Source organism: Apteryx rowi, unplaced genomic scaffold, assembly GCF_003343035.1.
Source record: "Apteryx rowi isolate R43461 unplaced genomic scaffold, aptRow1 scaffold_37, whole genome shotgun sequence".
Classification (NCBI taxonomy): domain Eukaryota; kingdom Metazoa; phylum Chordata; class Aves; order Apterygiformes; family Apterygidae; genus Apteryx; species Apteryx rowi.
The window spans coordinates 4,131,785-4,155,791 of NW_020450196.1; the positions used below are offsets into that span (position 1 = coordinate 4,131,785).

Here is a 24,007-nt window from a genome sequence, read left to right on the forward strand (position 1 = left end):
CTAGTCCAACTATGAGAACAGCAGAGAAAAGTGCTTGTCAGCACATTTTACTGTACTGTCCCTACACACTTACTACACTACTACATATTCATTTAAAGATCACTACACATTTAGGGAAGTTCTGTGGAAATCTGATGTGGAATATGAATTATATCCTATAAAACAGTACTAACTCAATTTAAATCCAAATATAATGGTACTCTGAAACCAACAAAATCTTCAGAGCTACTCAATGAAAACACACCAACCCCAAGTGTGAACCAGTCAACAGTATCGAAATTTAGGGCCTGGATCCTTCAATGTTTTCAGATTCTTTTTTATGGCCTGTGGAGTGTCTTCTGAGCTAGATTAAAATGCATTTCATGGGAAGCACTAATTGCAGTTCACCCAGCCTCTTTCCTGCCACCCCTGAAAAATAAAACTAGACCAGAAGCACAACAGGAAACTTTATTCCAAAGAGAAGAAAAATACTAAAAAAAAACCAAAAAAAACAACCCACACCAAAAAGTTACTCAGCTTCCAGCATAAAGATACTTACATACTTCACACTTAACAGAGAGGGGAGACCCCCCTCCCAAAAAAAAACATAGCCAAAATAATCAATCATTAAAACTGTCATAGCCCTTAAACGACTCTGCCTCAGCAAGCAAAATTATGAATTTATACTAGGTCACTTACCGTATTATCTTTTTAAAAACGTAGAAGAGAATAGATTAACAAAATCATAGTGGCAAAGCTTCATACTACTTAAGCAAAAAAAATTACTACAATTAGATTATTTTTTATATCTTTAACCTGCTTTTCAAAACAAATCTCTTGATTCAGCATTGACAAAGAACTTGTGCATCACCTTAAGCTACTTAACCTTTTTCAATGTTCCATAACCTCTGAAAGCACTGTCGTACCAATGTAAGGCCCATGTAATTTTACACAATATTAAATCTGACAGAATATGATAAATACTATGTTTAAACTGCTACAGACTGAATCAGTCTTTTACTGTAATAACTTAAAGAGTTCTCATTACTTTAGTACACAGGCACTTAACAGAAAACCAAACACTAATCTGTAACTGCTAGCAACAGACTAATAAAAACCCTTCTTCTGCCACTAACCAACGAGCTTGCAACAAGTGAGAAAACAGAAACAAAATGCCCCACTTAAGGTTCAGCTAGTAAACCTGGCCATAACACATATACCTGTTTGTGTTCCAACAGTAAAAGGACAGGTATTTACAGAGCACCAGTATGTCATATAACCAAAGGGCACTGTTGTCTTCTAAGGTGTAATGAGGCAACACCACCCCCACGAACACCACTAAACAGCATCTTTTAAGACAGACAGACACAGAACCACTGAGGAAATCAACAAGACACTCTTCAAATCAAACAGGAAATTCAGCATGACCACACAGTGATGGTAGCCACTGCTTATTTTATAAGGACCACCCTCCCACAAAAAAAGTCACCCCACTTCCTGATTTTTGCCCAGTAAGTGAAGTCCATAAATTAAGTACCCCTATATGCACCATGCACCATCTAGATGCTAGGACAAGACAGCTGAAGTGCCATGAAATTCAGAGAAGAGGATCCATTGCACAAACTGAGGGAAGCTTTTGAACGGGGACTGTGATCTCTTCCCACAAAGATAGAGTGGAACTATTATGCACCACTCTTAAGTTCACTGCAAAAGTGGTATTAATAGTGACTGTCTTCTATAAGAAAATTCACCATCTGAGAAAGAGTAATGGGAAATTACTGTCATTTTTAGCAGAAGACCAAAGCACAGGCTAGAAAATTAAAGAATTTCAAATCTTCTGAGATCCAAAGAATTCAAATCAAAGTCTGGTAACAAATTCACAAGAGAAAAAAAATGTAACTACACTCAGTCGTAACTGTGTATTTTCCAATACAGAAGAGTTGACGGAAGTGAATAATGTTTGCAGAAGCAATCTTTTCTCTCCATCCTGTCTAGACAAGGATATTTGATACTGTTGGGATTAAAAAAAATTAAATTCCAGCTTTCTTGCTGTTTAAAGTAGTCACATAAACCAAAACCACATAGGAAGGAAAGGAGGAAGGGAAGAATAATCAAAGTCTTAAAGTCTGCCCTTAATCTCCTCATTTGTAAACAAGTATCAGAGTACTTAGAGTTCACACATAGATCTTAAAACTCAAAAGATAAGGCAGCAGAAAGTCAAAATGTCCATATCCAAGTGATACATGATTTCAAAGTTAAAATTTCTATCTCTTATAAAGTGTCTGAAAAGATAATATTAAAGTTTCCTTTCCTAGTTTACTTATCTAAGTAAGCAGACATACAGAGCTGAAAACGCCATCTATTTTAGGAAAATGATAACTATGGAGAAATTGTGCTGGCTTATTATTCTAGGGTGGATAAAAACCCTGGCAAGAAATGCAATAGTTATATCATACTGCCCAGAATAATTGATGTCCATTTTATTTTCACCTGCCAATCTGGATAGTATCTAAAATAGCCAGACAGAAGCCAAAATACATGAGTCTAAATAAAATCCCTTTCCTGATAAGCTATGCATTCATTCTGACGGGTTAAGTTCTGTTTCACAGGAGTGAAAGGGTAATTTACTAAATCAGCCTTTTGTCTAGAAAAATTATATCCAATTGAGCAACATATGAGTTTTGTTCTCCATAGCCCACTACTTTTGATTATGTAGCAGTTGGTAGACACATGACCACTACTGATAGTAGGGATTCAAAAATTATTTCAAATTTTCTATTGAAAATTATCAGAAGAAAATGTTTCAAACAAGTGTAAGTCTGATGATCACCACATTCTATATTTCTTCTAAGGTAATAGCAAATATTATCCTTAGGTTCATTTGCAAGAAGTTATTTCTACAAACAAAAGTGTTAATAGTAACTGCAAGATTCTTATAAACAATCACTGCAATTGCAAAATGACAAGAACTGGATCTAAAAGGGGCCAAAACTTAAGTTTTGTAGCAGTCTTCAGTAATTTTTGATTCAATTAATTATAGCTGAAGCATCTGTATGAAAGAAAAAGGGAAACAAGAAAAAAGTAGTCATGGTCTGCAATATAATCAATTCAGAATTACAGAGGAAGTTTTCTTTTTAAAAGCATGACATTTTTAATCTTCTTTTAGATACATGAATACAAGTTCTATTCTTCATAGAACATCAACTCTTCAAAGACTCATACAAACCCAAACAAACTAACAAAGAAGTGTTCACCAGTACTGCAACCAAGAAAGAGGTCCTTAAAATAAATAAATAAAAAGATGAAAGATATATTTAAGCAGTTTTTTGGAGAAGCTATCACATATGCAGTGTATATATAACTTTTTTTAATACAATTTAATGCTTGTCAAAAAAATGAACAAACAACTAAAACTTCATTAAATATTAATAATATTATGTTGCTGATTTTCAATTACTATTTACCAAAAAGAAAATGAAGAGCCATACAGGCTTATAATATTATGCATAGGTTGTAAATCTTAAGCTGAAAAAAATCCCTATGATCAAATGGCCTGGAAGATATGCTCTTTGATTAGATTGATAATATACAAACAGTAGTTTAAAAGGATTACATATTTCTTTACTTCTTATCCTTAACTTTTTAACCACTGTCTAATTTTAAATTAATTTTAGAAGTGCAGGAGTCTCAAAGGTAGTGCACTTCCTTTACGTTTTCATGGACAATCCCAATTAGTCTTCCCACCAAAGGAAAGGCACATAACTTGGCCATTTTTCAATACATTTGGCAGCTGCAGGCAGACCACCCAGTGGGAACGACCTGACCAGCAAGTCAGTAAGTGTTCAGCCTTACATTATCCTCAGCCTACTCTGTTTCTTGACTGGTTTCCTAAGGCTTTCTCAGGGAACCTGGAGAAAGGATATGGGGAGTGGGACAAGAAAGTAATACAGCAGTAGTAGAGACACATGCCCTCGCCCTGCAGCCAGCTGTGAGATTTTCCTTCCCTCTCCCAGCTTTCACATGATACACAATAAAAAGTCGTGGGTACACAAAGACAAATGAGGGAAAACCTGCTATGTATTACAAAATGCACCCCACAATCCTATGGAAAAAGCCATGAAGTAGTCCAGTTTACAGATCCTGCAGGGGTTCTGACTGGATAGCGCATGGAAAGGTCATTTGATCTCCTCTGGCAAGAGAAGAGGAAAGTGATTACTCCCATTCTCTAAGGAAAGCTGCGATCAGACGCTCTTGTGCCAGGTTTGCTAAATTCCGGTTCCATCATCCCCAAACACAGACCTACAGCATTGTGAAAGTGAATAGTCCAGACAGCCTGCTGCTTTCATTTATACCAATGAACATGAAAGAAACTGAAAAGGCTTTAAGGTTAAGATACCTGGAGCTGATCCAGTTTTAAACCAGTGTAACAGAGACCAGAAGATGGCTCACCTTTGCTTGACAGCTGGGCAGTAGAGGACCTGGGCAGTAGAGGACGTACACAGTGTGGGAACAAGGAGCCAATTACACAAGAAAAGACACTCCATTTGTCTACCATAATCTTACCAATTAAAGTTTTAAGAGATGCTACAAAAACATCCAAACATCATACTACTGAAAAGTTTCTCTCCTTCCCAGTGTACAGAATCCACTTACTTAGCAATCATTTCTTTCATAAATTATTCTCCTGCTTGGCTTTACTCCCAGCCTGATTTCTTCTAAATTTTGCTATCTGCCTGTTGAACTTTGCTGGGTTCTAGCAGTACAATCACATAAGGACAAGCTATGACAAAAAGCAAAAGATTAAACACAGGAATAACTGCACAAGAGCACTTCTCAGGAAATATATAAATGTAGATCTAGAAGTGACAGTTCCTTGAAAGGGCAGTTTCTCATCTCCTGCCTGTTCCAAGGAGAAGTTAAATATACAGCCAGAAAACAAGGCTATATGGAACCTCTTCCATCCCAAAAGCATACATGGGATTTCATTGATAGCTTTTATATTAATCTATACTTTCTGTCTATACAGACAAATGAGCCAAGAATCTCTCACAAGAGACTCTTTCTCATGATATTTATATCATCAGAACCACTGACTGAATTGTGCAGAGACTTGGAAACAAATAAACAAACTAGTAATTAAGAGCTTTCAGAAGGTTCTCCACATCATCTGAAGAAATGCATCCTCATTGTTAAAGGCAGGCAATTTAAAACACCTCATAGTCTTTTAGGTGGAAATTAGTATGTAACTTTTGATTTAGAACACTCTTTTCATCCCATCTACTTCCTCATAAATCTGATACAGCTAGGAAGTAATATTTTCTGAATTCCCTTAAGCTTCATAAGCCTGCAGGTTAGAAGAGAACAAATTTTCAGCTGTTCCTACAAAAATACCTTATGAATATCAAAATTGTATTAAAACATCTTCCCAGAATCCAAATCAACCAGTTTGTGTGTTTTAAATCATATTGCCCAATACATCTCCTGCCAAAAAACAACAGCAAATTCACTGACTCCAGCAAGAACAGAATCGAAACTATGTGAAAAAAGAGAGACAGAACACTAATAAAGTGATTTTGCCTCCTGAAGCCTACTGAAATATTTGGGAAATGGTACTACCGAGAAAGCGGTCTACTTATTCAGCATGTTTTTTCTCTTATAGATTTCTTCAGGTGGATTTTTTCCCCAGCTACAGGCAAGTGTACAGAACAAAAAAAGTTATCTTTGCTTGTGAGTTCATCAACAGGTGAAACTTATTTTCTGCACCTTAGGTTGTAATTTCAAAAAATACAAGATAAGAATCCAAATTTAACCATAAGCACAGATGGCTACAGGTTACATCTTATTCTGAACAACTTCAATGCAAATATTCAGTGCAAAAGCTCATTAATCAACTGAGCAATTCTGGATTAAAAAAGGTGCAAGTATGAGAAGAGTATAGGATACAGCTTCCAGTATGAATGAACAGAGTTACTTAAACAGATTATGCTTGAGGACAGCAGGWAAAAGAAACGTGGAAACTTAGGGAGTTGCTTTCAAATAGAAAATGGAAATACCCTTCAAAGATGTCCACAAAGCCTCAGTGCCACTTCAGTTAAGTTCCCAAGTAAGGCTTCTGACAGCAGCAAATAAAGATCATGGATTAAACACTAAGGGTCGACCCCCAGTTGATTCTAAATCAGTGCACCTCCACAAAATTCTGTATAGCCTTGAGCCATTGCTGTTACCACACCAATGATTTACATCAGGTGTCCCTAGCGTCAAAGACCATTTTTTCTTCAATAAATCTGGGGTTTTCTGCATTTCTGGGGCAAGTCAGAAAATCACCCCCAGTAAGCAGAGAGTTGTTCTGCAACTAACAGGGCACATACTGTAGAAATTCTGAGAGCGCATGAATAACAGCTCCTGCCACGCTAGTATGGCGATTGCAGATATACAACTTTACTGACTCCAAATCATTGTCTGGAACTTGGATAATTATCTTAAAAGTAGATGAGTTAGAGCTGCAAAGTCAAAGGATCTTTCAGCTTCTCAGTCCTTTTCTATTTTCCACTGAGGTACTTCTGCAAATTTCCAAAGATTTGTAATCATGGAATCACTGTGAAGAAAATCCCACTTAGGGAATATTTAGCTAAATTCAGAAATAATGCCACTGATAATACCCTTCACTTTTACTAATTTGAACCTCAGTGATTTTGGATGTCACTGCTTAAAAGCATAGTCTCAGCTGCTATTCAGAACTTTCATAACGTTGTACTCTACTGGTCTGTTCATTGCTCTGAAAATGCTAATGTACTGAACTCTGGGGCATTTCTAGGAGCTTTTCTAGAGCAAGCAATTAGTGAAAATGTAAACAGAAGCATGCTACATAATCAGAATCAAAATAATCTGTTACTTTAAATAAAAAAGGTAATCTCCCACATCTAAAGAATATTATGAAATCATTACTTCTATCCTTACTACCCCAAGATTAAAACAGCAATGTCACCTTAATTTTTTGGTTGCTCTACAGAGAAACACTGCATTGTAGCACTTTGCACATGATACACACTGAAGTAAGTTTTGGCACAAGCTTCAGTGAATTTAGCTGAAAGTCAAGGAAGTCTGCAAATTGCCTTAAGAACATTAACAAGCCCTGGGCATCAGGCAGTAAAGTCATTTAATTTCATATTTTCTAATTACTGAAATAAAGGCATCATTCATCTAAAGCTTCATATGTTCCTAGAAGTTGCAAACACTGCACCTGAGTCACCTTCCCATTCCACATAATAAAACTAAAAATTCACTTCCATTTTCTCAAAGACCTATAATCTGGGTTATATCTGCAACAATAAAAATCAACAATATATTATCAAACTTAAGAAAAAAAAAGTTGACAGTACCCTAGCAGACGTTTCTGGTCAAAATCACAATTCACACAGTAAAAGCAGCTATTTCTATATTATTTTATACATGGAGAGCTTAATATTATACATGTAGAGCTTCATGTGCTCTAAGTTGGAAATTTCCATTATGTCCACACAAAAATTTAGGCCACAAAAACTACAGAGTGTCTTAAAACTCAAATGATTACCACAATGTAGGAAAGGTATGGCAGTCATGAAGTACAGCTGAAAGACATACCATCAATACAGCAGATAACAACTTTGATGTGGAAGCCTTCTCACTGAAACAAAAACCATCACTTCACTGGAGAGAACAATCCCTGCATATGGCTAAGGAGATGGACTTATCTTCTCCACTCTGCAAAAATCACTCCAGTGCTTACAGTAATGGAAGAAAACTTCATTGTTGCACCAGTTCTAAAGATTTGGAAAAGTCTGGCAAATTAACAGATTTCACTGTTTTAAAAAACAGAAAAAAATTTAAACAAAATGATAAAAATATATCCCTATCTGCTGCATATTTCTGATAGATGATGCTTTACTGTAGACTGCATATTTTTTCAGCTCTGACTCAAAAATCAGCATCATCTTTGGTAAAAAAGTTGAGGGAGGAAGGGAAGGAGAAACAGTATTTAAAATCTGTTAGATTATTAAATACTTTCAAGCAAAAATACAAATCATTCCATTTTTAGTACATCCAGGGAATTAGCCAATTCAATGACACGCTGTACAAAAATTTTCTCAGCTCTGAGTAGCACTGAAGCCACAACAGTAGTCCTAATCAGTTGCAATCAGACCATTTGTAATTGAAACCTCACCATCCAACAGAGCTGGGCTTGACACCTAGTTATTGTTTTTTGATCCTGGACAAGTAAGAGCTGTGATTGCTCAACAGGCAGCACCCCCTGCTTCACATGTTGACGGTATTACGGTGATGGGCAAAAAGTGTAAATGTGGGTGTGCTGGAAAGAACACCATAAAATTCAGGATGATTAAAGAGACAGCAATGGTATCCAGAAATAATGTTACTCAGTCTTAAATTACTAAAGAGCAGTTGCCACAGCGCCACATTTTAAGAGCATGGGGAATAAGCTGCAGCAACAAGCAACAGTAGGACTCCTTGGGGTTACAACAGAACCACCAGGACCACATGGAGTGAAGGAGCAGAGGAGAAAACCTGAGCTACCTCAAGGCACCTTGCAGCCATAATGACTCCATATTTTCAGTGAAAACAAGTCCACGTACAAACACACATCACCTTCTTATGACAGCCAGCAGTGGCAATCAAAGAGTATTCTGCTAGAAATGGTACTGTCCCTGCAAGGAAGATAATGGTCAAAGAGCACAGGGCCTGCAAAACTCTTCACTCATCTACATTCATTTCCCTGAAACCTACAAATCATTTCCCAACATAATCTAGTACATCAATTAATTCAGCATTATTATCACAATTTCTCCTCAAGCTCAGTATGATTGCTTCAACACCTTTATCTTTAGACCATTCTTCCTTGTTTTATCACTTTTGAACAATGTAATTAACCCCCTTCCACCCTGGACATTAATTCATTGAGGGTACATGCACAATGTTACTGTTTCCCTTTAACCTCTTTTTATCCAGCCTGTATTAGGCTCCCTCTGTCATTCACTGATCCCTACAACTTGTTTTTTTCTACAAATTTTGCTCTCTCTATATTATTTAAAGAGGAAAGGCAAGCAGTACAACTGAGATCATGTTTGCAGCTCCATCAGATACACTCCTTGGTACAGGGCACACTTGTTAGAAGCATCCCACTGACCTTTAAAGGAATAAAAAGATCACTAGACAACATGATCTTATATAATTACACTACAATCATCTGTTAGACTTCTAGATTTACCAATAACTTTTGATCTTCTGTGAGGACAAAATATACTGGTGTTCATTCCTAAAGTTTATTATATTTTATTCAAATATAAATATCAACCTAAACATTTGACCACAGAAACAGTCACAGAACACTCCTTCAAGAGCAAAACTAAACTGGAAGATAATTTACTACATCACAATAAAGTTATGCTTGTGGAAAAACACTGTATCAGAACACTATGTTTGATGACACCCCCCCCCCCAAAAAAAAAAAAAAAAGACAAGAAAATCTGATTACAGCTGTTTTAGGGATGAAGTTGTTCCTGATCACTAAAAACAAAGCCAGGTCAAAATCCTTCAGAATGAGATTATTCAAGTTGAGGATTCCGTCCTGTAGTATTTTTGAAGTCCTCTGTACCACCAGGTATTCAATTCTCCATAACATATCTTCTCACTGGGAGACAATTTCACAGTTTAATTGACCTCAGTCTTACAATACTTTTTCAAAGTTCAGTTTTCCTTTCTGTATCTCATCTCCTCATTCACAATTAAGTCCTCCTTGCTGTTCACAGTTTTGTTTCCCACTACCTTTATCAGGGAGCTCTGACTTTTCAGTTAGGAAGTAAAATTCTTTCCCCTTGTTAACAAAATGGAAATGACATGATTTTTAAGAATCATCCCTACTCTTTGAACATCCTTGTGATATTCCAAGAAAATAACTTATATTGTAAGGGACACACAACTAAGGCAAAGTTTTTAATTTCTTTTAAAGAGAAAAGCATTAATAGAAGGTTAAGCTCTAAGACCGGAAACTTGCTGCTACAATTCATACATTACTGTTAACTCAGTCCCTGTACTCCATGCTGCCTCAGTTCGGTAAGACAAAACATTGCAAGAGCACAATCTTTTTCTCACAAACAGATTGTCAAAGCTGCACTCAACTTGGACTTCTGACATGTCTGAATTGTCCAAGGAGACCAAGAGGGGTTCTCCAATCCATGATGAGAAAGGAGAAAGAACAGGGTGGGCAATTTTCCAAAGCATATGGCAATATTACAGTGTCACTTCACAAAAATTCAGAAAAGGAGTTTTTCATACAACTGGTTTGCAAATTGCTTGGCCAGAAACTAATGGGGGAGTATTTGTTCTCACTTCTGAATCCTTCTAATTCACCTTTCCTTCCTTTGCAGTTACTAATTAACCTTGACAAAAGTAACAAAGAGTTTAACTAGTTGATACAGCAGGAGCTGTGGTAAGTAGGCAAGCAACAGAAAGGTTCTTAACAGTCCTTAAAAATAGATAACTGTTCAGAATACAGGATCAAGACAACAGATCACTTTCCAGGATACTCAAGAGAGACCTTGACACAATCTCCAAAACAAAAAGAAAAATAAAGATGACAGATGGAAAAAATGGGCTGATGACTATAGCTATCAGTTGTCAAAATACAAAAGAAAAGTTGATATAAAATCTGTATATACAGAACCAACATAAAAATGATAAAATGGCATATAGAGAGTATATACACACACCCATTATCTTGCATTTATTGGTTATTTAGAAAAAAATTTCTGAATATTAAAATAAAATGTTATTTTCACAGGGAAGACTAATAACCCAATTTCTGCCCCAAATGACTATTATTCTGTTCTTGACAGTGCAAACTATGTAGAGAAAAGCAATGAAGGAGTTCACGTCTGCAATCCAGGAATGCATCTGTGCATAGTAAATCAATAAAACCACACAAACCTCTGTACAAAGCAGCTGTACAATCACAATAGCAACAACGGAGTATCTTCCTTTGCTAATCAAGCACTACAAAATTGCCATGTACTTATTACGCAGTGACAAGAAGAGAAACTGTGTCTGCATCTGTCACAATGAGGTCTTCTATGTCTAGAAGTCACTGAGCATCTTTATTAGTGATGTACAGAAAAAACAAACACCATCTTACTCATCCAACATCTAAGTACATGCAAACAGCATCTTAATATTATATTTATTCATCTTTATTTAAAAAGAAAATCCAAACTGAGAAAATTTGATTTGATGGTCAGTTCACTACGGCCACAGAGAATGGAGAGGCTTTCCTTTAGTTTGGAATATGAAAGCTATGCAGAGTATCTGCCAAGTCTTTAGCATGAAGAGACAAAGGCTTATTTAGACTCTCTAGGCCACTGGATTCAAACTGTGGTCTGTGAAGCTCTTTCTGTCACAATGGTGAAGTCTCTGCCAGTCTTAAAGCTCTAAGGTTATCCCATTAACACAGTCCAGGATAATCCTACAGTCTCTAAGAGATAAAGTGATTTTTCTGAAGCATATGTTCCCAGATTAAATGCGCACACTCACTCTCTTCACATGAGTCCTCCACAGGTTCATCAGATCTTCTGTAAAGCTGTTTTCTTCTAATCTCAAACCCCAGCAGACAAAAATCCGCTCCCCCCCCCCCCTTGTGGAATACGTCATACACATGCACCAGGAACTCATGAACTGGGCTACAGTTGGGATGAAGAACTAGCCTCCTCATGATAGAAGATGAAAAAGTGGAAATGATAATGTAATTTACAGACCAGATATAGATGGGTGGGAAGGGAAAAGAGAAAAGGATCACCACATACAGTTCCAAAGCATTTATAATACACTGAACCCACTGCAAAACTAGAACAGATAGAGTAGATGCAAAATAAAACATATATATGAGTTTGCTTTGCAGCCCTTGTCACAAGGATGCTTCACATGCAGATGAAACTGAAGGACTATAACACTATGCCTTACAAGAAGGAATGTAATTCTCACATGCTTCAGCTGGGGACAGAAAAAAAGCCAACACTCTCATAACTAGCACACAGGAAGGCTTCCTGTCAAGTACCTGTGTGCGCGACTCAAGCAAGTGTGAACATGAAGATAATCTTGTAAATACAAATAAAAGCACTGCTTGCTACCCTGAGTTCCCAGAGAAAACCTGGCATTAATAATAAATGAGCCATCTTACAAAAAAGCAGAATGAAATAGGTACATTTTTGCTCAATTTTCACTTCTGACACTCAAATGCATCATCAGAAGCAAAAGTGACAAAAATCTCATCAGTTCTCTGTGTCAGTGCTTGGTAAGCTATAAACATCAGCACAAACACATTTGGGAGCTATTAAAAGAGAACTCAGATACCAGAGGCTGTGGGGAAAGCATCTCACACAGCAATATTTTCCACTGATGAGCAATAGAACAAGACAACTAAACCTCTAAGGTTTTAGCCTCTCCTCAGTAGAAAACAGCTTCCAGAGTTTCACAGCATCCTTGCACCTTAACATATAACCAGTTCATTTTCTCTTTAGACAGGACTGCAGCCAGAAGATTTGCCTTCTGAGTAACAAGAGCATGATGGAGAACTTTGTGGGGGATTCCTTCATTTCAGCAAAAAAAAGTTCATATTCCATGAATTTTGTTCTTAAACAGCTACAGGCATGGGATTTTAGACTGTCCTCAAAAGATTCAGTTAGTAAACAAGAAAAACAGTGAACAAGTGTCAGAAACTATAGAAGTCTGGATACATAATATTCACTAGCAGGTACTTTCTGTACTTTATGCAAAGTCCTGGTTATGTATTTGGCATTGTACAGCCAAACAGTAAATATCACTCAACTCACTACAAAGCTGGGACATCAAAATGCACCAGATAGGTGTTCCAGTTAAACAAAGTCACTTCCCTTTCCCATTCTTCTTCTCCAAACATGATGTAATTTTTAGAGAGCAGTGACAGGTGCCAACACAGAAAAGCCTATTTTGAAAGTTACTTGCTTACCAAAGTGTAATCACTGCTCCAGTTATTTTGGTCAAAACTAACTGTAAAACTTGGTGTTGACTTTGAAACCATTTACAACACTGTTGTGCTGCAGTATATGCAGGGCTTCTTGCAGGGGGGAGCATTATTCTTACCATGGTGAACATATAATTCTACATGATGAAAAGTTTCAGGCAAGTTTGATTTCTTTTCTAAATAACTTATCCCTGCCACCAGCCTCACAGCTCCTCTAAGGCTGGCTTAACAGATGACTGATACTTCTTCATATGTTAAACATTCCAGTTTGTCCTTTCTTCGAAAAAAAATATTAAATGGACTGCTCCGCTTCCCATATCCTTTTCATTAGGCTCACACAGAACTCTTCATATCATCTGTAAAATGCTGCAGCCAGAGAGACCAAAACATGACCCTGTTTCCAGCACACGACAGTGGAGCAGAGTCTGTTCTTCATTTGTGACACCAGTGGGAACTTCTGGGCTAGAGGCCTACTTGCAGGTTGCCAACTGAACTGCAGCAAGAGATCTCTATTTTGCATTTATCTTCTCTATAAGTCATGTTCTCTTTCTTAATACTGCTTAGGATTTCAACTGATTATTCCATGCTGTTCAAACTAAGGATAAATGATTATAACTGACTTTACAGCACAGTACTTCATTCACTGCACATGGATTTGAAAGACCTGACAACAATGTGTTATTTATAAATGCATCTGCTCTTTCTACAGATACCAGATAAAGACCAATGAAACCCACAGAAAGACTATGCAGACTTTACTGAATTGTGATTCAGAGCTACTAAAACAGTGAGTTTTATCAGATACACTCACTATTCAATATGCTATTATTTCTATAAAGCCAATATAAAAAAACTGCCATTAGGATTTGTATGTTACTATGCCATAATAATGGTATTAGATATAGCAAAAACATATAAAGCAGCAGAATTCCTGTACTAAATTAGAGACAGAAAAGGACTTAAACATGGCACAAACTTAAACTTAAAGGGGCACAAGATGTGCATCTAGTTGGAGAAGGTTAGTTATTAAGGAGGGTGTGTATGTGTGTGTGCGTGATTTTTTACATTTTATGTCTTAATAATTGAAGAATAAATAGGATATTTTAAAAACAAGAGGATAACAGCTTTGTGTAACCCATTGCTGTTCATCTGATTAATAAGCCTTCAGACTGACTTAAGTATCTTAACTGACTCGAAAAAATATCTTCCTCTTCCTCGTATCACAAAAAAGCCCTGAATTAGTCATCCCAGCTCTGCAACCTCTTGCCCAGTAATTCAGCCATCTGATTGCTGGTGCAAGATACCTATGAAAGAACAGTCCACATCCTTAAGCATTTCAACTGTCCAGTGATCCAAAAACTATTCAATAGATTCTGCTATTTGAAGATACAAGGCTCTGGGACAGGAAGCTTAAACAGTCTCCTTTTCTGAATGAAGTGCTTTTTCTGAATAAAAAAGAACCCTTACCTTACTACTAATGCCATTCTGTTATCTGGAGGGTGTCTAGTGGATGCATATAAGCCTGCACCACAGTACATGTGGAGGTCACTCCTTAAAAGACATGTATACAGAGTTTAACACTGGATCCTAATTAAATCGTGAACTGCTCAGGTTTCAACACAGTTATATACTGGAAGAAAAAATCCAAAACATCTTTGGGGCCTCTGCTTAATAAGTCAGCATTTTCATGGATAGAGATGATGAAGAATAAGAAATGAACACGAATACAATGAAGACACTGACGTTACATTAAAATACCAGACAGCCTTTTTTTCCTTCTTGAAGGCAGTCCCTACTATAAGATGCATTCCAATGTCTCAAGGTATGAAAGTAATGTCACCATATATCCAGCTAGAAGGGCTACAAGGAGGACAATCTGATGCTTCCACGTTTGATCATATGAGGCTGTCATGAGGCAATGCTATACAGTCCACAGAGTAAGCATTACGAGTTATAGCTGAAAAAGTAGTTTTACAGTTGTGGGAGTCGGTAATTCTTTTATCTTCTATTCCTTTTTCTCCATGTGATATAAAGCTACTTCACATACTAAATTCTTCTTTTTTAGTGGGGAGAAAGTTTTAAAAGAATTTGCTGAAAAACTCTAAGAAATTTAGTGGATTAAAAAATTAGCTAATTCAAGCCTTATGATTATATTCAATTATATCAATGATAATATTTCACATATATTTCAAAATATACCTTAGATATACTCTAATAAAATTGGGTAACCTGAACACATTTTACTTACACAAATGCTATGGGGGGGGGGGGGAACAGCAGAAAAAATCATGTAGGAAGACCCTTGTCTGATAGATAACTAAAAACCAGCTCTGATTTAGTTATATTTATAGTCTCCTCAATATTAAACAGTTGGGAATTTTTCATAATAGCTTCCAAAAAGGAACTGGCCAATTATTCTGTTTCAAAGAGCAATGGAACTTTTGAATCATTCGCTACACAAAGCGGCGGCTAGCATGAACATTTATAGAACTTGTTACCAAAGCCATTCTGGTTCCTGGAGATTTGCCATCTTGGAAGGTCCCTCAGCAATTTGATTCTTCCCTCCTTAGTATCACTTCTGCCTTTCCCTTTACTGCCTTTCCCTGTACTTTGCCCTTTCCCACACTCAGCAACCCAAAATGTTTTTAGATTAAGGGGAAGAAAGCACATATAATGTTGCAGAAGAAATTTCTGAAAATGAACAGTGACTCTGGCATGATGTCTTGGCAAAATTAAAACACAAAACACATGTTAGTCTTCCTCCAAAACCAGATATTCCTTTGCTATTAAAAACATAACAACCATGACTTATTTTGAAAGAATATAGTTAACTTACCTGTCCCTTTCCCCTACCCTAAAATAAAAAATTACTGTCATGTATGAAAACTGCCCATGCTTCATGCACAAAAATGCTGTCCATAAAACCTACTATTGCAGTTGCAGTTTTAATTTCTAGAGAAACACCAAAATGCAGTAATTTTTCCAGAGTAGAGAACCTATTATTTTTTTGAAAGTGGATTGTATGAATATTAACTGCGCAAAGGCTAGGGTTGCGCTTTTAATATATACTTTTCATAAAACCTCATTTCCACATTGCTATTTAGATCAAAATGCTATTAACTAGCACACAAAAAATCAGGAGGGTAAATTATCCTAAGGGGGTTTTGACAGAGAACCAGATCTCCTCTAAGAAACGTAATGTGATTTCCTGGTCATGAAAAACTAACAACTAGATCCCAGCAACACAGGCATTCTCATAACCAACGTATAAGACGACACGGGATAACGTTTCATGTCACCTACAATAATCCCAAGAGCTACATGATACATTATTGTGACTTTTCTTCCATAGGAAGTGATATGTATAGCAAATACACATTACATCACAATCAAATTTTTTTAATTCTTCTCTTTTGTAGGGAATGAGGATTGGCTATTTTTTAAAAGGCTCCTATATGGTTCATTTCAGTCAGTTCTATTTATTTTTTTCTGGAACTAAATTTTGCTGAAGTAAACTGCTTATGAAAGCTGTAGCTCTTCTGCATTTTCACAAAGATTGTATTTTTCTCTTGAGTTGAAGTCAGTTCAATAAGTAGTTTCTCCAGAGTTCAGAAAGTGTTTAAATATAAAAAAAAAAAAAAAAAAAAAGGAAAAATCATTTTCCTTTTAGCTTTCCTTAAATGAAAATTAAGCTCAAGAGGCTGAGATATCTTGGCTACTTTATCACTGACCAGAAACAATCAGATCAGTAGCTAATTAGGAATACTAGTTCATTTTAACAAGGTAGTTAGATTTGTATGCAGAACACATTTTGATGAATTGTATATCAAAGTATCAAATGAGTGTAACTCCTGAAACATATGGTTTTCTGTACTCTTAATTACATTTAAATTTACATCCAAAAGCAGGTTGACCTAAGTTAAAGTCATTTAATTTTTACATTATCCTTAAATAAAGAAAAAGAAATCTAAGTGTGTGTTAAGATACTTAACTTTTGAGTGCCTCTTCCCAGTGACAAAAGAAACAAGAGTGAATTCATTTTAGAGGCTAGTTAGCTACAAAATCAGCAATTCAACAGTTAACAATGACAGGCAACCTCTCTCTACAAGAACAACTGAAAAACATAATCAATTTTAAGCTTGTTTTATGTTTATTGAAACCAAGGATTGCATGTGTCAATTTCAATTGAGATCAAAACTGCTGATTCAAAAATCAGTGTGACTCAAAAGATATTGCACACAAAATATAAGAAGTTAAAACGGTATGATTTGTACAAGATGGCCAACTATGGCGAAAGAAATCAGACTAATTATCACGAGGTCATAGGTAAAACACTGAAGTCTAGCGAGTCTGTGCATTTAAGTCATTACAGAACCAACATTATTAAAAACAGAGCAGTACTCTCAAACTGATGCTCAACTCATTGTGAAGAATGCAGCAAGCTCAAACAGCTCTCCCACTCTTCTCGCAGTCTTAGTACTTTTCCGTAGGAAGAAGCTTTCAAGGACTTTGGGATTTGCTCATTTTGTTGGTATGAAATAAAATTAAGCATGCCAAAATCTGAATGATGTCACAGCAATCTTATAAGTGGATTACATTAATCATTTATCAGCAAGGCATGACAATTCTTGAGTGAGAACAGAACCTGAGTTCATCCCTATTCATCACTCTTAGACAAAATGTACAATAGCTGTGGATATCAGAAACACAAAGAAGGTACAGGGTATTTAAATGTCCACTGAAATACAATGAAATTACAAGGCTACAGACTGTTTTTACACAGGATCTTTTATTTAATCCATACTTTTAAAATTTGCTGTAGGACAGATCAAAACAGGCAACCCTAAAATTATTAGGGGAGATTTTCTTCATCAGCCAGAAGGTAACTGCACAACATATAATTACTGGGAAAGCTGCTTATTAAGTCTTTCATTTTTTAAAACTAGTACTCAAGTTTTTAAACTGTTACAACGTAATTTAATACAAAAATGTTTTCTACACTTCTGGAGGTTATTTTTCTTCCTTTTGAGAGTCTAAAATTTTTCTTTTTTCTTTTTAAGATTATTGGGTTACCAGCTAAGGTAATACAGCCAATACACTCATATTTCAGTAATTTCTGGGGTGGAGTGAATACAGTATGAAGGATTTAAAAACAGAGCCCACCAGAACACAACCACTGTTTCCTTCACACAGCACACACTCTCTGTTGCAACATTGCCATCTGCCCCAACAGCACTCAGCAAAGTGAATTACTCTTTATATAAGTTCTGTAGGCAGACAGCTATAGTTCAGAGAAAAATCTTGCCTCTACCAGTCATATTTCATACTGGATAGACTGTACACCAAAACCTTTTGCATTCTGTTTGATATTTTTGAAACCCACTAGAGAAGCAGCACTTTGGTTTCAGAATTTCACACATYAGTAGTTCAAAGCCTATATATATTTAGTGTGTAGCTTTTGTTTTAATCACCTGATTTCAGCAGGGTTTAGATCAGATGGCATTCAGGGATCCTTTCCAAACAGGCTTGTCTAAAACAGGTGTTAAAAAAAGAAAAAAGAGGAAAAAAAAACCCCACAGCTCCTCCACGCATACACACAAAATGTGCCAACTTCCTGTTCCAACAGTAGAGGTAGTATTTATGCTCCTAAAATTCACCCGAGTCAGGCAATATATCATAGAATATAACCGGTCTCATCTATCCATCAGATTTAAGTTTGTTAGATAAAACTTTTTTACCTTAGCCTATAGAAGTCCTAGATTTATACCTTCCACTTCCTCCCCAATCTGTGATTGAAGCTCTTTCAAATGTTCCTGTCTTTTTTTTTTTTAATGCTTTTCTGATTTAAATTTACCTGGTCAAGGAAGAGTTATACGTAAAATTACAGAAGCACCAAGATTTCTAACAATATCTAAGTTCCATCAGAACAGGCATTATACAAGTATTCATTAACACTATCAGCAAAAATTGCAACTCATATATAAGAACGGGTTCAAAAAAAAAAAAGCCATCAAAAAAACCCCAAGCACATTAGAAAAAAAGATCATATTTGTGTAAGTTCTAAAATTTCCATGATGTTGTGATTTATTTTTTCTCTTATTTCTGCTTAAAGTTACCTTCTTTTACCCAACTTCTAACCTCTTGCCCTCCTCAGTGCCCACCAAGTTTCTAGCAAAAGGTGTTTCTTGTCAGGAAAAAATTCTGACTGACCAAAAATTGGACAAATGGATCAAAAGTGGATCAGAAACCTCTTCTGCTATCTGCAAAAATGAAAATAATTGGAGAGAAACCAAATGATTTATTCAGCTCAATACAGGGACTCAAACCCATATCTCCTAGACATCAGTCCACTACCTCAACCCCCACTTTTTCCCCCACTCCAGAAAAGCAGTTCTTAGCAGTTCTTCCCATGSTATACGTCCCGAGCACAGAAAAAACAAAGGAACAGTGAGTTAATTTAGGGTAATAGCTCAGCTGAGCTTGGTAGCAGATGGCCAAGTTTTTTAAACGTCATGGCTCTGCTCTCCTGATGTTTTCCTGATCTGTGCTCATCTTTTGGAGCTCGCAGTTTGAAGATCAAATTCAGCAGGGACACTCCTGATGCTCAAAGAGGGTGCCTTGAAGGTTCAGAAAAGCTTAATTAGTTGAGAAACCAAATTACAGCTTAAAAGGATTCAGTCAAAACTTCAAGGATGTGTTGCTCATCTGGCATAACATTTACCCACAGGTTTTTCTGGAAGTCTCCCACTCTCTACTCTCACATTTTCCTCATCTGTGGGATAAGGTGGTCTTTGACCTACAGAGACTGATTTTTATTAATATGCTCATAAAAAAAAATAATGCAAGTACTGCTTAATCACTGCCTTATGAGCAAGACTGTACAGACTAAATAGACAATCCAATAACAGATGATAGCATGAGGGGGGCTACAGCACATGTCTAAAGTTTTTCTTTTTAAACATTCTGAATTCATGGTCTAAATTTCACAGAACATCTCCTCTGCCTTTTGCTAGACGACAGCAAAAATGGAAGTTCCTTGTCTGGTCTACCGCATCTAGACCTCTACCATGTTGTTTAAATATTTCCATTCCATTCCTTTCATTAGCATCCTTTCTGATGTACAAAACCACACTAATTATCAAGAAACACTTGTTCATATAGACTTATTCTTCCACTAAGTATTTGAAATCATACAGAACACAGTATAGGAAATACCTTGTAGGATGTGACCCTGTAATGACCACAGTGTAGACTAGCTGAACATAACCCAGCCCTGTAAATAGCAAGGCCTGAATCCCATTTTCCCAGTAGTGATAGTGGCATCTCCCTATTGACTCCCTGGAAGAAGATTTTCACTCTCTTTTCCACCCCTCTTCTTATGTCAAGACAGACTCCTTCGAACAGAAAGAGTCTAACTGAAAAATATCATCCTATGGTTCACTCAGCTACAGTATCCTTAACTAAGTCTTCTGCCATCTACAGTTGGTATTTTCCCATTATACTGTTCTTTGTTTCACTTCCTGTGCTTATTTATTTATTTATTTATACTTGTTATATATATATTTTATGCATATTTATAAAATTTATTTATTCCTGTATTTATAGGAAGTATTCTTAAGAATTAGGATTATCATCATTATATGTCTGCATATGCGAAAGCAGCAAATGAGGATATTTCCCCATGCCCTCTCAGTAAAATAACAAACATAGAGCTTTTTTGGAAAACACAGTCTCATGCAGTGCAAATAGGAAAATACTATCACACTGCTTGCTTATCAAGTCAATTAATACTATGAAGCAAAACCAATCAATCTCTTGTTTTCAGAAACCTTTAACCCCTCTACAACACATATTACACACAACCTATTAGAAATAAAGGAGCAGAGGGTTGCTTGCCAGACCTCTCATTACGTAGAAATCTTCAGCTTCTGTGAAATGAGAAAAGCAAATTTAAAAATGCATTACTAGAACATCAAGGTTTGACTTAAACCTAGAGTAATAGGATCTTGTTTAAATTTAAGCCTCAGTTATTCAAGCTGCACTGCCTACAGACAACATACATTAAACTATCTGAAGAATTTCTAATTTTTTTTTCCTGAGAGAGGATACACAGAAAACATCTAATTCTTCTCAAGCATAATCTAGTGTAAATCCAGAACAGCTGCAGCCAACAGCAGTCAACTTGTGTGCAAAGGGGGGGAAAAAATCCGAATCTGGTCTGAACTGCCTAGGCAGAGAGATGCAAGTTAAAAGTTTTAGCTCTAAGTTTGATTTTCCTTAATTTTGTCAACTTGAAGAGCTCAAAATCTATAACTACTTTTAAAGAAAGCTGATTGTTAAGTTTTAGATTCTAACCCTGACCTCACATGCAGTAACACTGCAGAACCAATATAGCATATATTTTCTCAGCTATTATTTCTGGGTTTACTATCCCATTTCCCTGATTTTGTTTGCCATAAACATTAAGGCACACTTACAAAACCTAAAACCAAGCAACACTGCAAATGACTTAGCATGCTGGCATATTAAAAACATAAAACAAGAAGCTGAACATTTCTTCCCCCCTGCCTCTCGTGCCAGCTTCAGTGCTGGTAGGCACTGCTTACAACAGCAGAAGGTTAACAATGTTTCAAAGATGCACATAATTCTCATGCTGCAGGCTTTTACTTCTTCCTTTTAATTTAAGAATGTAAACATTGTACATGACTGTGGCTTAAAATAATATCAAAGAAATCAGAAGACAGTTACGGAATTAAATTAAAATTAACTCCAACTAAATTTCATTCAAATCTTAAATACAAAGTATTCCAGCTTCTGATTACTATTGTTTATTGGATAGATTCCCACAAACTTTAGCATCAAGATTTTTCCTATTTAAAAGYATTATGTATTCTTAACATTCATATACAGTAAATAAGATGTTCATGACTACCTCCAAATATCCACATCCACTTTCCCCGCCCCAGAAGAATGGGGGCACAATTGACTATACCAAGCACCTCCTGCATCCATTACATCACCCCATCCAACATCACAGAATTTCTTCCAAAGCATTACTTTGTATTCTTTTAATACACATGAGGACAGCTTTAACAAATAAAAAATTGGGAATGTACTTATACTCTTCCCAAAATGTAAGGGCTTACCAACTTATCATACATGAGTGTTTAAAAATTATACTATTAGCATAAGAAATTGTGAAAATTATTTTACATTAAGTAACTACAATACTGAAAGTTATACTAGGAAGTATTTGTCTCTCTCCCTGCTCTCCAACACATCAAAACTATTCTTTCTATCTAACTAGCTGTACCAAATCACTTTCGCAGCATTCTTCCATTTTATGGTCAAAGGACCAATCCATGAACATCTTTATTTTAATAGGCTTCTAAAAGACTGACCTTGCATCTGTTAGAAGACAGAATAATAGACAGAAAAACATTATAGTTATTTTAAGTGAGGACAATGCATTAATGCAAGACAAATGTATTGCTTCAAGCTACAACTAAAAAGGTCCAAGAAAACTTGGACCGATGAACTATAGGATTCATACTATACAACTAACCTTGAACAGCCAGCAGTTTGTAAATCAGTATGGCCTCAAAGCTCATCTGTTTTTCAAATTCAGATTACATTTTTTTACAGTGAACACAAGCTGCTTCTCCTCTCTTTCAGTCAAATTCTGTTTTATATTTCACTCATTAGACATCCATAAAGCCCTTCCCAAAGCGCATTAGAAAGCTGGATTTGCTGGTTTTGCAGTTCCCCATGATCTTGCGTTCTTATTTACTGGACACTTAAGTTTTCAGTATAAATATACACTAACACACAGGTGCAGTAGAATTCCGTGTTAACTGTTCTCCTTCAGTAAAACACAGRTCACAAAGTAAAAATGAATCAAATATTTTTAAGACTGTAGCTCCTTCATTCAACAAGATTTTCAGTAAACTCCCAAAGTTTAAAGAGTTGAGAAACTGAAGAATATAAGCTGCGTTTTGAACTGACTAGGAAAAGGCTGTATGTGCACCATTAGAAATTAAATTAAAAATAGTAACAGGTAAGCAGTCTTCCTCCCCTCTCCCTTCAGATTAAAGCAAAAGGTAAATATGCACCTCACTTCTAGTTATCTGCATATCACTAAAATGTAACAGCTAGAAAATAAATACATTCTTTGTCCTCACCAGGGTTTGGGGAAAACAATGCATCACATACTTGTTTCAGCCACAGGCTGCAGAGACAGGGTCGGCCAGTGCAGATTTTGACAGCAATGCAGCAGAATCTGAAGTACTGTGACTGGAATATTTTCCAGGGCAAGTTGGTCGGGACCTAAGGGCCACATCCACGCAGCAGAACCAAAACTGCAGCCGCTTGGATACAATCTTGTAAGCTGGCGTAAGGTAAAGCCTATCAAAGACAAGAAAAAATGCTACATGCCCAATCTGCCCTACACCCACGTTAGCTCACTCTTAATGCATGCAGAGTCAGGCAAAAGCATCCATGCCGTCTGTTTCCTCGGCAGCTATGAAAACAGCCGGCTCTGTAGTGCACCCTCTCAAATAAACTGCAATTCTACAGCCCAGCAAAGCCACAAGAGGGGAAAGCAAAATGATGCTGTAGTTTTCCAGCCCAGGCCCAAGTTCCCAGCCTCCCCTGAAACGCAGATTTACACATCACGAGAGCGAAATAAGTCTGGTGCCTATTAACGCTGATCTTTCCAGAAAGAAGGGAGAATACGTATGGCTGCACTGATCAAGGATGTGGCTGAGGCAACGCACAGCCCCACTGCACCGCAGTCGGCGCAGCTGCTTTTCCGGAAGAGAAGATCGGGGGTGTCCCTGTTCCCGGAGCCAGTATTCGACCCCAACAGAGGCTGCCTCCCCTCGCAGCTCAGCGATGGGGGGCGCGAAAGGGAAATCACCGACCCCAGAAGGGGGGCCGGGGCGGCGCAGGCCCCTTCTGCCAGCCGGGGCCGCGCAGGGGGCCGGC

At 36.8% G+C, this 24,007-nt stretch overlaps 1 protein-coding gene across 2 annotated transcripts in view; it reads right to left on the reverse strand.

The window, feature by feature from the left end:
* Positions 1 to 23,305, reverse strand: part of APBA1 (amyloid beta precursor protein binding family A member 1) — a 97,524-nt gene extending 74,219 nt beyond the window's left edge. For both annotated transcript variants that reach the window (XM_026073558.1, XM_026073557.1), the window contains exon 1: positions 23,234 to 23,305. The gene's annotated coding sequence lies outside the window, so the exon portion shown is untranslated. The remainder of the gene's footprint in view (positions 1 to 23,233) is intronic.
* Between the last annotated feature and the right edge of the window lie 702 nt (positions 23,306 to 24,007).